This window comes from Ziziphus jujuba, chromosome 4 (assembly GCF_031755915.1).
Source record: "Ziziphus jujuba cultivar Dongzao chromosome 4, ASM3175591v1".
In the NCBI taxonomy this organism is placed as follows: Eukaryota; Viridiplantae; Streptophyta; class Magnoliopsida; order Rosales; family Rhamnaceae; genus Ziziphus; species Ziziphus jujuba.
This window is the reverse complement of record NC_083382.1, coordinates 28,623,912-28,636,769: the sequence shown is the minus strand read 5'-3', so window position 1 is coordinate 28,636,769 and position 12,858 is coordinate 28,623,912.

Sequence of the window (12,858 nt, the reverse complement as noted above, 5' to 3'; positions counted from 1 at the left end):
ATGGAGGGGGGCGTTTATGGCCAATACCAAACTTGCCTACCTTCGGTCCAATGGCAACTCACGGGAGACATTATAACTTGCGCGCTCATCCACATATACAGTACAGAACACCAGTACTGTATGAGTGCGTCTAAAACAAATAACCAAATTTTATTATAAAAAAAAAATAACACGTAATTTTTCCAAAATTCACCATGGGAATTATACCACTTTTCAAATGCACATCCCACATTTTTTTCTTTAGTATCACCAGCATGAATATTTTTGAAACATAATTCTTTAAAACAATATTTTTCTCCAATCCTTAAAACCACATAAATTTCATCTATAATTAATTCATATAATTGTGCACAATAATTGAATAATAACCATAGCAATAATTAAAATATATCAAACCACAATTTCTTTAAATTCCCAAATATATTCTTTTGGCACCAAAATATATATTAAAAACATTACAAATTAGCAATACAATTTATATGGAAGTTCTCTTAATATCAAACACATAAAACATATTTATCAAATATTTAATTATGAAATATTCCGACAATGAAATTTGATAATAATTATCAAAATCTCAAATTTCTTAAAACCAAAATATTTTATAATGCACAAATATTTAATTCCATTCAATTTTGGCATCAAATTTCCAAATATAAATTTACTAAATATGTAACACATCAAACATATTTTTCAAATAACCAATTAACACAAAATATATATATTTTAACATCCCAAAATAATTTTGAAGGTGGATCACTCACCTCGAGCACGTAATTAACCCAAGATCTTCCATGGGATCAATTCCACGACGCACACATGCTCCTAGAACAACAACATTACACATCTCAAATAAATTAATATTTTATTCGGATAAATAATATCCAGTACCCGAGGGGTTTAACACAAACGTTAACCATAATTCACGAGTAATATACCGAATCGAAGTTTGTGGAACGAGGATCACGGATTGACGCTTACCTCCCGGAGATCGGACTCGTGGTGGCCGGAAAGCTCACAGATTTTAAGCCTTCGATTCTCACAATCCATCGCGAATTGAGGAAAGTGGACACCGGATTTGGGTTCAGAGGGTCAGAATTAGTGGGAAAGGAGGGGCAGTGCAACTGGAAACTCGCAGAAAAGTCAATTTCCCGGCGAGCTGCCGTGGTCATAGGAATCCGCCACCGTCGGCGGCGCGTTCGGTGGCCACTGGCCGTGATTTTTGGTGGGAAGGTAGATCTGGTGATGGGTAACTCAACGGGACCAGCGGTGAGGCAAACGGAGGTCGGAACAGGGAGAAATCTAGGTTTGAAGTGATCGGCACCGCCACCAGAAAAAGCCTCTATCCGGGCGCGTCGGCGGTCGGTTGGCCGTGATTTTTGGCTGGCCGGCAGGTTTTCAGGTGGGCTTCAAGGTGAGGTGGTGCATGTACTGTTTCGATGGCTGGAAATGGGTGAACGGTGGTGGCCGGTTGGTTTCTCTCTCTAGCTCTCTCTTTCTCTCTCTCTCCTCCCTTCTTTCTCTCTCCTCTTCTCGGCTCCCGTGTTTTGCCAAAATAAAAGCCACCCGTGGGTGACACTGTTCACTCACGGGATTGGCTGAAATTGTGACATGTGGCACACACTGTTCACATATTAAAAATAATATTAAAATATTACGGTATTCGGAAAAATTTTCATGTTCATAACTTTTTAACCAGATGTCCAAATCGGACGTGTTGCTAGTCTATGAACTCGTATCGATGAGTACTTTACAACCATGCATGAGTCAAAGCTCAACTTTGCACGAATAAAAAGTCAACTCCAACACTCCTTGGACAGTTTGGACCTCAACTTGTTTTGCTCATAACTTTCAAACCGTAGCTCTGTTTTTGACGTGCTACTAGTCTATGGACTTGTGAAAATGTGTACTTCGTAACGGTATCTTGATCAATGTGAGATTCCATCGGGAGCAAAAAGTCAACATTTGACCCCTTCTCGGTCAACGACAGTCAAACCCGGTCAACTTTGGTCAAATTTGAGAAATTTTCGGTGTACTTTGGAACGGGGTGTTACAATGGAACCTATGAGAAGGGATATAGGATATTTGATCCTATAGCTAAAAGATTGATTTTGTCAAGGGATGTTGTATTTGATGAAGAAAATTCATGGGATTGGAAGAAAGATGAGAGAAATGTTGGAGAAAGGTTAATTTCAGTAACCAAGGATGGTTGTAAAGCCTCAAAAGAAGTGAACTCAGCATTCAAAAATGCTTATCTACACCAGGAAAATCAGCACAAAATGTGCATAATTCAAGAGAAACTACAAACAGCAGCAGAAACATTTCGAGTACACCTAGGAGCATTGGCATGGATTCTACACACACTGAAACTAGTGGAATGCATGCTGAATTTGATCATACACCAGTAAAATGGAGGAGTTTGACTGATATTCTAGAAAAATGCAACAATTGCATCATTGAACCTGAAGACTACAATGAGGCAGCACAAGATCAGTCCTGGATCAATGCAATGACAGATGAGTTGAAAATGATTGAGAAAAATAAAACTTGGGAGTTGGTGAGTAGACCAGCAAATAAGCCTGTAATTGGTGTCAAATGGGTATACAAGATAAAACTCAATCTCGATGGCTCAATTTAGAAGAACAAAGCAAGGTTAGTGGCTAAAGGGTATGCACAGAAACTAGGAGTGGACTTTAATGAAAATTTTGCCCCTATTGTAAGACTTGAAACTATTAGGACCTTGATTGCTCTAGCAACTCACAAAAGCTGGAAATTATACCAGCTTGATGTTAAATCAGCCTTTTTTAAATAGTGTGCTACAAGAGGAGGTCTATGTAGAACAACCATATGGTTTGGTCATTAAAGGGCATGAGGATAAAGTGTATAAACTACACAAGGCATTATATGGATTGAGATAGGCCCCTTGAGCCTGATATAATGAGATAGATGCATATTTCAGTGAGGGTGTTTTTCAAAAGAGTCAAAGTGAGGCCACATTTTATACAAAAACCAGGGGAGAAAAAGGAATACTCATTGCAGCCATATATGTTGATGACATAGTGTATACATGAAATGATGATGAAATGTTGCATTGGTTTAAGGAAGATATGATGAAAAGGTATGAAATGACAGATTTGGGATTGCTACATCATTTCCTTAGAATGGGAGTAATACAAACAAGTTCCAGCATTTTCGTGCACCAGAAGAAATATACTTCTACATTGCTGAACAAGTTTGGTTTAACCGATTGCAATCCAGTTCTCACACCATTAGTTGCAAATGAGAAACTCAACAAAGAAGATGGAAGTGGAGTTGCAGATGAGGAGATGTATCGAAAGATAGTGGGAAGTGTTCTATATCTGATAGCTACAAGACCAGATATCATGTTTGTTGCAAGTCTACTGGCAAGGTTCATGCATTGTCCCACAAAGAAGCATCTTGGTATAGCAAAAAGAGTATTAAGGTATGTAACAGCCCAGTACCACCCGCATCAAGATATTATCCTCTTTGGCCCAGGGTTCACTCCCTCTCTCCCCCTTTGGCCTCAAGGTTTTGTCAAAACGCGTCTTAATGGTTAGAGGTCTCACCTCTTTAACCTGCCAGTCCCACTGGCTCGGGCCTCCCAGGCCCAATTGAGATATTGTCCGCTTTGGGGTATTCTAGGCCGTAGCCCCCCTCACGGTTTTACTTTCCCTCCCAAGAATGCGTCTTGAAGGGAGAGGTATCCACAGCCTTATAAACACCGCTTCGTGCCCCTCTCCAACCGATGTGGGATGTTACAATTAAGGTATGTCAAAGGTACCTTAGACTATGTAATAGAATATGGCAAGGGAAAATAAATTGTTCTGGTGGGATATTATGATAGTGATTGGAGTGGTTCTGTGGATGATATGAAAAGCATATCTGGATATGCTTTTAGTTTTGGAAATGGAGTGTTTTCATGGGCCTCAATTAAACAAAATTATGTAGCACTTTCTAATACCGAGGCAGAATATATAAGTGCCTCAGAAGCAACTGCACAGGCAATTTGGCTTCGGTTTATGTTGGAAGATTTTGGTGAAATGCAAGTGGAAGCTACACCTCTATACTGTGATAATACCTCAGCCATTGCCATCACTAGGAATCCAGTCTTCCACCAGAAAACCAAGCACATTGACAGGAGGTACCACTTCATCAAAGAGGCCTTGCAAGATGGAATTGTAGACTTGTCATATTGTGCTTCCAAAGAATAAATTGCAGATATATTTACCAAGCCTTTACCAAGAGAAAGGTTAAATTATTTGAGGGAAAAGCTTGGAGTTGTTTCATGTAACACCCCGTCCCGAACCATGTCGGAATTTTTGCACGTTGACTGAGGTTGACTGTTAACTGTTGACTTTGACTGTTGACCGTTGACCAAGGGGTCAAAAGTTGACTTTTTGCTCCGGTTGGAATTCTAGGTTGACTGAGATACTGTTATGAAGTACACATTGGCACGAGTTCATAGACTAATAGCACATTGAAAACGGAGCTACGGTTTGAAAGTTATGGGTAAAACAAGTCGAGATTCAAACTATCCAAAAGGTGTTGGGAGTTGACTTTTTATGGTTGTAGAATTTTGCTTTGACTTTGATATGGTTGTAAAGTGCTCGTCTATACGAGTTCACAGACTAGCGGCACGCCTAATTTGGACATACGGTTAAAAGGTTATGGACACGTGAAGTTTGCCGGATACCGTAATATTTTAATGTTTTTGAATCGATGAACAGTGAAATGCCACTTGTCGTCACCTGATTGGTCCACGTGGATGAACAGTGTCACCATGGTGGCTTTTATTTGGCAAAAATGCCGGGGAAGAGATAGAAAGAGAGAGAGGAGAGAGAGAGGGAGAGAGAGAAACGACCAGCCACCACCGGTTGGCCACCGTCCGGCCACCGGAGGGCTACACACGCCGGCCAAACCCCAGAATCTCACGACCGTCGGACGTGCTCGGATCGAGGCGGCGAAGCTCGGCGGTGATTTTTCCCGGCCACTACCGTTTGACCCCTTTCCGGCCATTTTCAGGCCACACGCTCCAGCCACCCCTCACCATCTCCTCATTTTCTGCCAGCCCACCAAATTTCATGGCCACTGGACCTCCGACGAGCCGGGATCGGAGCGTTTTCCGGTGAGGCGCCGAAAATCTTCAAATCCCGATCTCTCCGCCGTCCGGCCTCCGTTTGCCTCACCGCCCGTCTCATTAGAATCCTCTCCCCTCGATCTACAAAACCGCCAAAAATCTCAGCCAACGGCCACCGCACGCGCCGCCGCCGGTGACGGTTACCGGTGACCGCCGTGGCTCGCCGGAAGTCACTGTTTCGGCGAGTACCCAGTTGCATCGCCAGTCCCTCTCCACTAATTCCGACCTCTTGAATCCAAATCCGGGGTCCTTTTCTACCAATTCACGACGGATTGAGAGAATCGAAGAGTTGAATCCCGAAAGCTTTCCGGCGAGATTTCGGCCACCACCGGTCCGATCTCCGGATTACTTGTCAATTTTGGTTAACGTTTGTGTTTAACCCCCCGGGTACCATGTAACACCCCATCCCGAACCATGTCGGAATTTTTGCACGTTGATCGAGGTTGACTATTGACTGTTGACTTTGATCGTTGACCAAGGGGTCAAAAGTTAACTTTTTGACCTGGTTGGAATTCTAGGTTGACTGAGATACCGTTACGAAGTACACGTTGGTACGAGTTCGTAGACTAGTAGCACGTTGAAAACGGAGCTACGGTTTGAAAGTTATGAACAAAACAAGTTGAGGTCCAAACTGTCCAAGGGGTGCCGGAGTTGACTTTTTATTCATGCAAGGTTGAGCTTTGACTCATGCATGGTTGTGAAGTGCTCGTTGATATGAGTCCGTAGACTAGCGGCACATCCGATTTGGACATGTGGTTTGAAAGTTATGGACCTGTAGAGTTTTTCAAATACTGTATTATTTTAATATTATTTTTGAACGTGTAACGATGTGCCACGTGTGACTTAATGAAGGTGACCATGTCAACCATGTGTAATATCATATTATTTTATTATTATTCTAAAGAATAATAATATTATTAATAGTATTTAATTATTTTTATTTTATTTTATTTTATTTTATTTTATTTTCTTTTTCTGTTTCTTTTTCTTTTCTTCTCCCCACGTGGAAAAAAGGCCACGGGGGCCATCTCTCTTCTTCTTCCTCCTTCTTCTTCCATTTCCTTCATTTTCTCCCACCGGCCGTCTCTCTCTCTCTCCTGTGTTTATCTTTTCCGGCCACCTATAAGCTACACGCGCCGGCCACCATCCAAGCCCACACGCCGGCGAGCTCACCAGCCAAATTTGGCTGCCGGTCGGCCGGCGACGCGCCCAGATTGGGCCGACGAAGTCGTGGCGGCGGGTTCAAATTTTTCCAGCGATTCTCGTCGTTTCCGGCCAGTTCAGTCCAAATTGCCATCCCGCTCCCCTTATTTTGGGTCCTCTGAGTCTAAATATGGCCTCCAATTTCCAAAATTCGAAGTGGTTTGTGAGATGCAAAGGAATCAAAACCGGCCGAAGCTTTCCGGCCAAATTCCAGCCACCTCCGGTGGAATTGGGGTCGATGGAGACCGGATTTGTAATCTTCGTCGCTCAAGCTTCGATTCGGTATATTATTCGACTATTTTGAATAACGTTTGTATTTGACCCCCCGGGTACCGGGTATTATTTATCCGAATAAAATATTAATTTATTTGACTGTGTGTGAATTGTGTTCTAGGAGCACGGGTGAGTCATGGAATTGATCCCTGGTGGATCTTGGATTAATTGCGTGCTCCAGGTGAGTGACCCACCTTGAAAAATATTTTGGGCAATTAATTATATTTATGTGGTGTTAAATTGATATCTAAAATTTGTGCTCATGTGGTGGAATTTAAATATAATCGGGAAAAATATTATTTTATATATATATATTTACCCATTGGAGCTAAAGAGAAATTTGGGGTCATTAAAAAATTCCCGATTATTATTTTATTGCGATTAAATGGTATTTATTACACATGAGCAAGTATTTTCAGCAATTAATTGTGTCTGGATTTTATATTATTTTTGGGCATAATTGGTTTGAATATTTTAAGAAACTTATTTGTGTAAATTGGTGGTTTCGAATTTTATAATTATGCCCGTGGTATTTTAATTGTTGAACCTCGTATTACGAGAAAAATTATTATTTTACGGTTATCGATGTTTTCGTACCGGGTTTGTTAAATGGAAATATGTGGGATGGTAAATGTGAAAATTGGTATATTTCCCACGGTAATTTTGGAAAGAACGATACGGTTGATTTAATAATTATTTTTAGACACATTCATACAGTAATGGTGTTCTGGTATATGTATATGTGGTTCAGCGCGCAAGTATTATGTCTCCCGTGAGTTGCCATTGGACCGTGGGCAGGCAAGTCTTATATACTGCACACAGCCGCTCCCCTCCTTGGCCGGGATGACGGTTTCAGCAGCGGTACTGTCGGGACGCCGAAGTGCCGTTTACAAGTTTCTCTCTTTAATCTCCCCGCCAGTAGGTGTAACACCCCGTCCCGAATCGCACCGGAATCCGTGCACGTTGACCGAGGTTGACCGTTGACCGTTGACTGAAGGGGTCAAAAGTTGACTTTTTGACTCTGTGAGAATTTTGAGTTGACTAGGGTACCGTGGCGAAGTGCATGATGCCCTGAGTTCGTAGACTAGTAGCACGTCGAAAACGGAGCTACGGTTTGAAAGTTATGGGCAAAACAAGTTGAAGTGTAAACTGTCTAAAAGGTGCCAGGAGTTGACTTTTTCTTGTGATGTAATTGTGAGTTGACTCTTGTATGGTTGTAAAGTACTCGTCGATACGAGTTAATAGACTAGCGGCACGCTTAAATCGGACATGTGGTTAAAAAGTTATGGACGTTTGAAGTTTACCGGATACCGTATTATTTTAATGTTTTTGGGTCGTGAACAGTGAAATGCCACGTGTCAGCTTCTGAGTGGTCCACGTGGCATGAACAGTGTCATGCAGGGTTTTAATTTTGAAAAACTCTCGGGGAAGAGAGAGAAAGAGAGAGAAAGAGAGAGAGGAGAGAGAAAGAGAGAGAGAGGACCCGCCGGCCGCCGGTCATTTTCACGTTTTTCCGGCCTAGTTACTGTACACGCGCCGGCCAGCCAGATTGCCCACCTCATTTCCGGCAAAACCTCCAAATTTCACGGCGAACGGCCGCCGGACGCGCCCGGATCGGACGTCCGAAGTTTGGCGGCGATTTTTCCCCCTCCACCGCCGGCCACCGCGAATCGGCACTGTTCCGGCCATTTTCCGGCCACACGCGCCTGACAGCCTTGATCCTCTCCTCAAGTCTGGCCTACCCACCAAAAATCACGGCCATCGGACCACCGACGCGCCGGGATCGGAGCGTTTTCCGGCGAGGGGTCGAAAATCTTCAAACGGTGATTTCTCCGCCGTCCGACCTCCGTTTTGCTCACCGTCGGTCCCGTTGGATTGCTCTCCTCACGATCTACAAATCTGCAAAATTTCACAGCAAACGGCCACCGTCGGAAATTACTGTTCCGGCAACGGTTGCCGGTGACGTGGCGGCCCGCCGGAAATTACTGTTCCGGCGAGTACCCGAAAATTCCGGCCAGCTCCAGTCCACAGTGTTCGACCTCCTGAACCCAAATCCGACTTCCGTTTCCACCAATTCGCGACGGTTTGGGAGAATTGCGGAGCCGAAACCCGAAAAGCTTCCCGATAAAATTCCGACCCCGTCGGGTACGATCATCGGAAATTAAGACCGGATCTGTGATTAGCATCACTCGAGCTTCGATTCGGTATATGATTCGTAAATTTTAGTTATCGTTTGTGTTTTGACCCCCCGGGTACCGGGTATTATTTACCCGAATAAAATATTAATTTATTTGACTGTCTGTGAATTTTGTTCTAGGAGCACCGGTGAGTCGTAGAATTGATCCCGTAGTGGATCATGGGTTAATTGCGTGCTCCAGGTGAGTGACCCACCTTCAAATTAATTTTGGGGAATTTAATTGATGAATATATTATGTGTGAATTAAATATTTGGAATTTAATTTCTATGTGCCAAATATTTATTGAATTTATTGTAGAATTATTTATGAATTTATTGGATTTAAGAAAATGCGAATTCTACAATTTATGCCATGTGGAATTATTTTATGGTTTTGAGGATTTTGAAATTGGTGTGGTTTTAATGGTAAATTGGGCATGATTTGATTTTCAAATATTTCAAAGAAAATATTTGGTTATATTGGTGATTTCAATTTTTATAAAATATGCCCATGGAATATTATGAGATTTGATTATGATATTTCGAGAAATTATTTATGCTATTGGGAAAATGTGGATATTTGAATTGATGGATTTGGAAGTTGGTGGATTTGAAAATCATGGAATTTATGGTATGGATTGTAAGGAAATTGTGGAGAATTTCCCGGTTCAAGCGGATGGATTATGCCCGCTATGCTTATGAAAAATGTGAAATTTGTTTTATGATTTAAATTTATGGATTTTATGATTTTTAGATGCACCGTGCACGTACTGGTGTTCTGATTATGTGATATGGTATATGTGATATGGTTAGTGTGCACACGGTTGTGATTAGCGCGCAGGTGGGTGTGATTAGCGCGCAGGTGATGTGATTAGCGCGCAGGTGGGTGTGAGTAGCGCGCGGTTGATATTATGAGGGTGTCCTGTGGATGCCATCGGAGAGGGCGGCCACCCCCCTTTGGCCGGGACACCAGGTTAGCAGCGGCGCTGTGGGACGCCACGCGACCGTATGCCGGTTTCTCTCTATAACCTCCTGTCTGGCGGTACCTTGGGACGCTGGGTACTGTTGGCGCCACTGGTATATAGTGGGTGCATCAAATGATTTTCAGAACTGTGTTTTAAAAAAATAAAATGTTTGGAAACTGAATTGGAATTAAAAATATAATTGTTACCGCTTATGGTATTTAATTGATGTCTTGGTTTTCGGGGAATATGGATAAAGGGTTTTGTGAAATTGTTTTAAAAGGGGAACCTTTCCAACTGAGAGAATTGTAAGGGTTGTGAGAGAAAATATTATTTCCAAATAATTATTATTTATACTTATTACTGTGATATTATATGGTATAGTAGTAGGGTCGCTCACTGAGATGATTAGCATCTCACACTCTTAAATTCCGTTCCTCTAGGTTCCAGGTTGTCGGTGTTCATTCGGAGCGGACTTGATCTTCCTCGCTGTTTTACTTCGTGAAGTACCCTGTTCTTCTTTATTGCGGTTGTACTATTTCTTTCATTCTTGTTGTATTTATTTTGCACTGGATTACTGTATTTTGAAGTGCTGGAATTTGTGGAACCAATTTGTAGTTTGTGGGAGGAATAAGGGGATATTTTTGAAGTGTGTTTTCAGTGCAGGTAAATTTGTGGTAAGTAAATCCCTTAGGGGAGGTGCTGCCGGATTTTCCGTTGGAAGGTTCGGTGGTATTTCCCTGGGATCAGGGCTGTCTAGGGTTCCGGAGGAGGAATTCTGGACGGGTCCTGACAGTTGGTATCAGAGCTCTAGGTTCTAGTATTCCTAAGGGACTGTGCATTGTTGTGCATCCTATCCGTGTTTAATCTCTCGTTTTACCCGTGTGAAAGCGTTCTTTCTGTTTGTCTCGAAGTAAATTCGTTGCTCGAGTTTGAATAACTCTAATCTTCGAGGGTGACAATTAGGATCATCTAGCCTAACGGGAAATTCCTATGGCCTAGTCGATGGTCGAGGATGCCTTTTCTTTTTGAAGGTCAAGCTTATCATCGTGAATGGTATCCGTTTCGTTCATGGAGAAGAAGGATGATTGCCTAAGGATGTGTGTCGATTGATTTCAAGGCGTCAAAATATTTTCCCGATCGATTATCAAAATTTAAATGCTTTTCAAGGTGTTTTATTCAAGTATTTTTGGTTTGTGTTCATACATGTATCTGTATGTTATATTGTTTGATATTATACTGCACCATATGGAGGCGGCGAACCAATGTGGTCCATGTAGAGCTAGCCCCATGATCATGTTGCCTACGAGCCCGGGGAATTGGACGGCCAATATAGGCAACCACCCTGGTTTGTATTGGTAGCAGAGTGTCGGCGACAGTTGGAATCATGGATTACGTAACATGTAGAAGGTGTTGTACGTACCTCCATTACAAGCGTGCATATTTTATTTTATGCTATGGATTTTAAGATATGAATTTCAATGTGGAGTTTTAACAATTGCCTATGCAAGTTAGGTATATTTGAAAAATATATTTTATTATTTGTTTATTGTTATGGTTTTTCCAAAAGCGACTTAAGGGTTAAGTATCGCCAGTCGAAAATCCAAAGCAGGGTATCGTTGAGTTCAAAAAGGGGATCTTAAAGGAAGCACGCGATTCAAAGTATGCGATACACCCCAAGGGTACCAAGACGTATGGAATGCTCACTGGATGACATGGTGGTTTGGCACGATAAAGGAAGTTGCAAGATCCGAATAAAGGTACTTAGGTCACCGATAAGTAAGAGTAGGGAGATGTAAACATGGATTTCGTGCTTAAACTATCGTTCACAAAGAGAAGGTACGACAGCGTTTAGAGAATCAAGTAAGATCCGGATAGCGACTAAAGTTCTACTTGGTGGTTGATGAGGTTAATGAGATGAGGATGATTCCTTAGGCATGGTTAGATGATTAAGCATGGTTATTTTCATTCTAGAAGCTAAGATCTTGATATCTTATTTCCTTGGAGATTTAAGGTTCATATTGGTGGTGTTTTATCTATTTAAGGTGGTTGATATTGTTGGTGATAATTTACAATGATAAGGAGTATGATTTTTGGGACGTAGTTAGAATTTAAGAAGTGTGGAATACTTTTATGGGTTAAGGATCTAGTGATTTGTTCATAGTATTGGTGGTGATGCTAGAATTAAGATTTAAATTCCTTATTGCTTGAGGTGTGGATTCATGGAATTTATTTGAAATAAGGGAAACTTAGGGTTTTCAAGAATGATATTTGGATGTTGAGAATTTTATTCATGACCTTGATGAATTTAGTTAAAAGAAAGATTGATGTTTGTCGAGGTTAAGACTATTGGTTAATCAATGAGGAGCAAGGGTTTTATAATTGTAAGTACTAGGAGGGTAATCGAAGACAAGTGAATTAATCTCAACCTTAACTTGGTGATACCAGTATTTGAGGAAATTAGACTTAAGTTCTAATCTAACCTTTTAAAGTGCTGATCGAGTCACGAGAGTTGGTTGTTGGTTTAAGGATGCATGCTTTAGAAGCACCTTATGGTTAGCGTTCGACTATGACCAAGACTTGCAGATCGTGTTCTCGTGGACCAATTTGACTATCCTTAATTAGTGGGCATGAGAAGGAAAGTTGCACAAGAGGGAAGTTAAAGTCACTATTAGGCGAATGTAGTGGCAGATGCTTTGAGTAGGAAGGCTACTGGATCCCTTGCTCACATCCAAGTCATCCAACTACCTCTCATGGTGGGGTTGAAGAAGATGGGGGTGTTAATGCATATGCATCCTTCAGGAGTTCTCATGGCTAGCTTCCAGGTACGACCAGTGTTGGTGGATCGTATAGTAGAGACCCAAATGGAAGATCCTAAGTTGAGGACAATTAAGGGCAAGGTACAAGAAGGTCTCGATCCGGAATTTCCATAAGGAGGGATGGAGCCCTCGTGTATAAAGGACGACTTTGCGTTCCGGATATCCCAGGACTCAAGAAGGAGATTTTGGAGGAGGCGCATAGCTCGATGTATGCGATGCATCCTGGGAGTACCAAGATGTATCGGACGCTTGTTAAGTATTATTGGT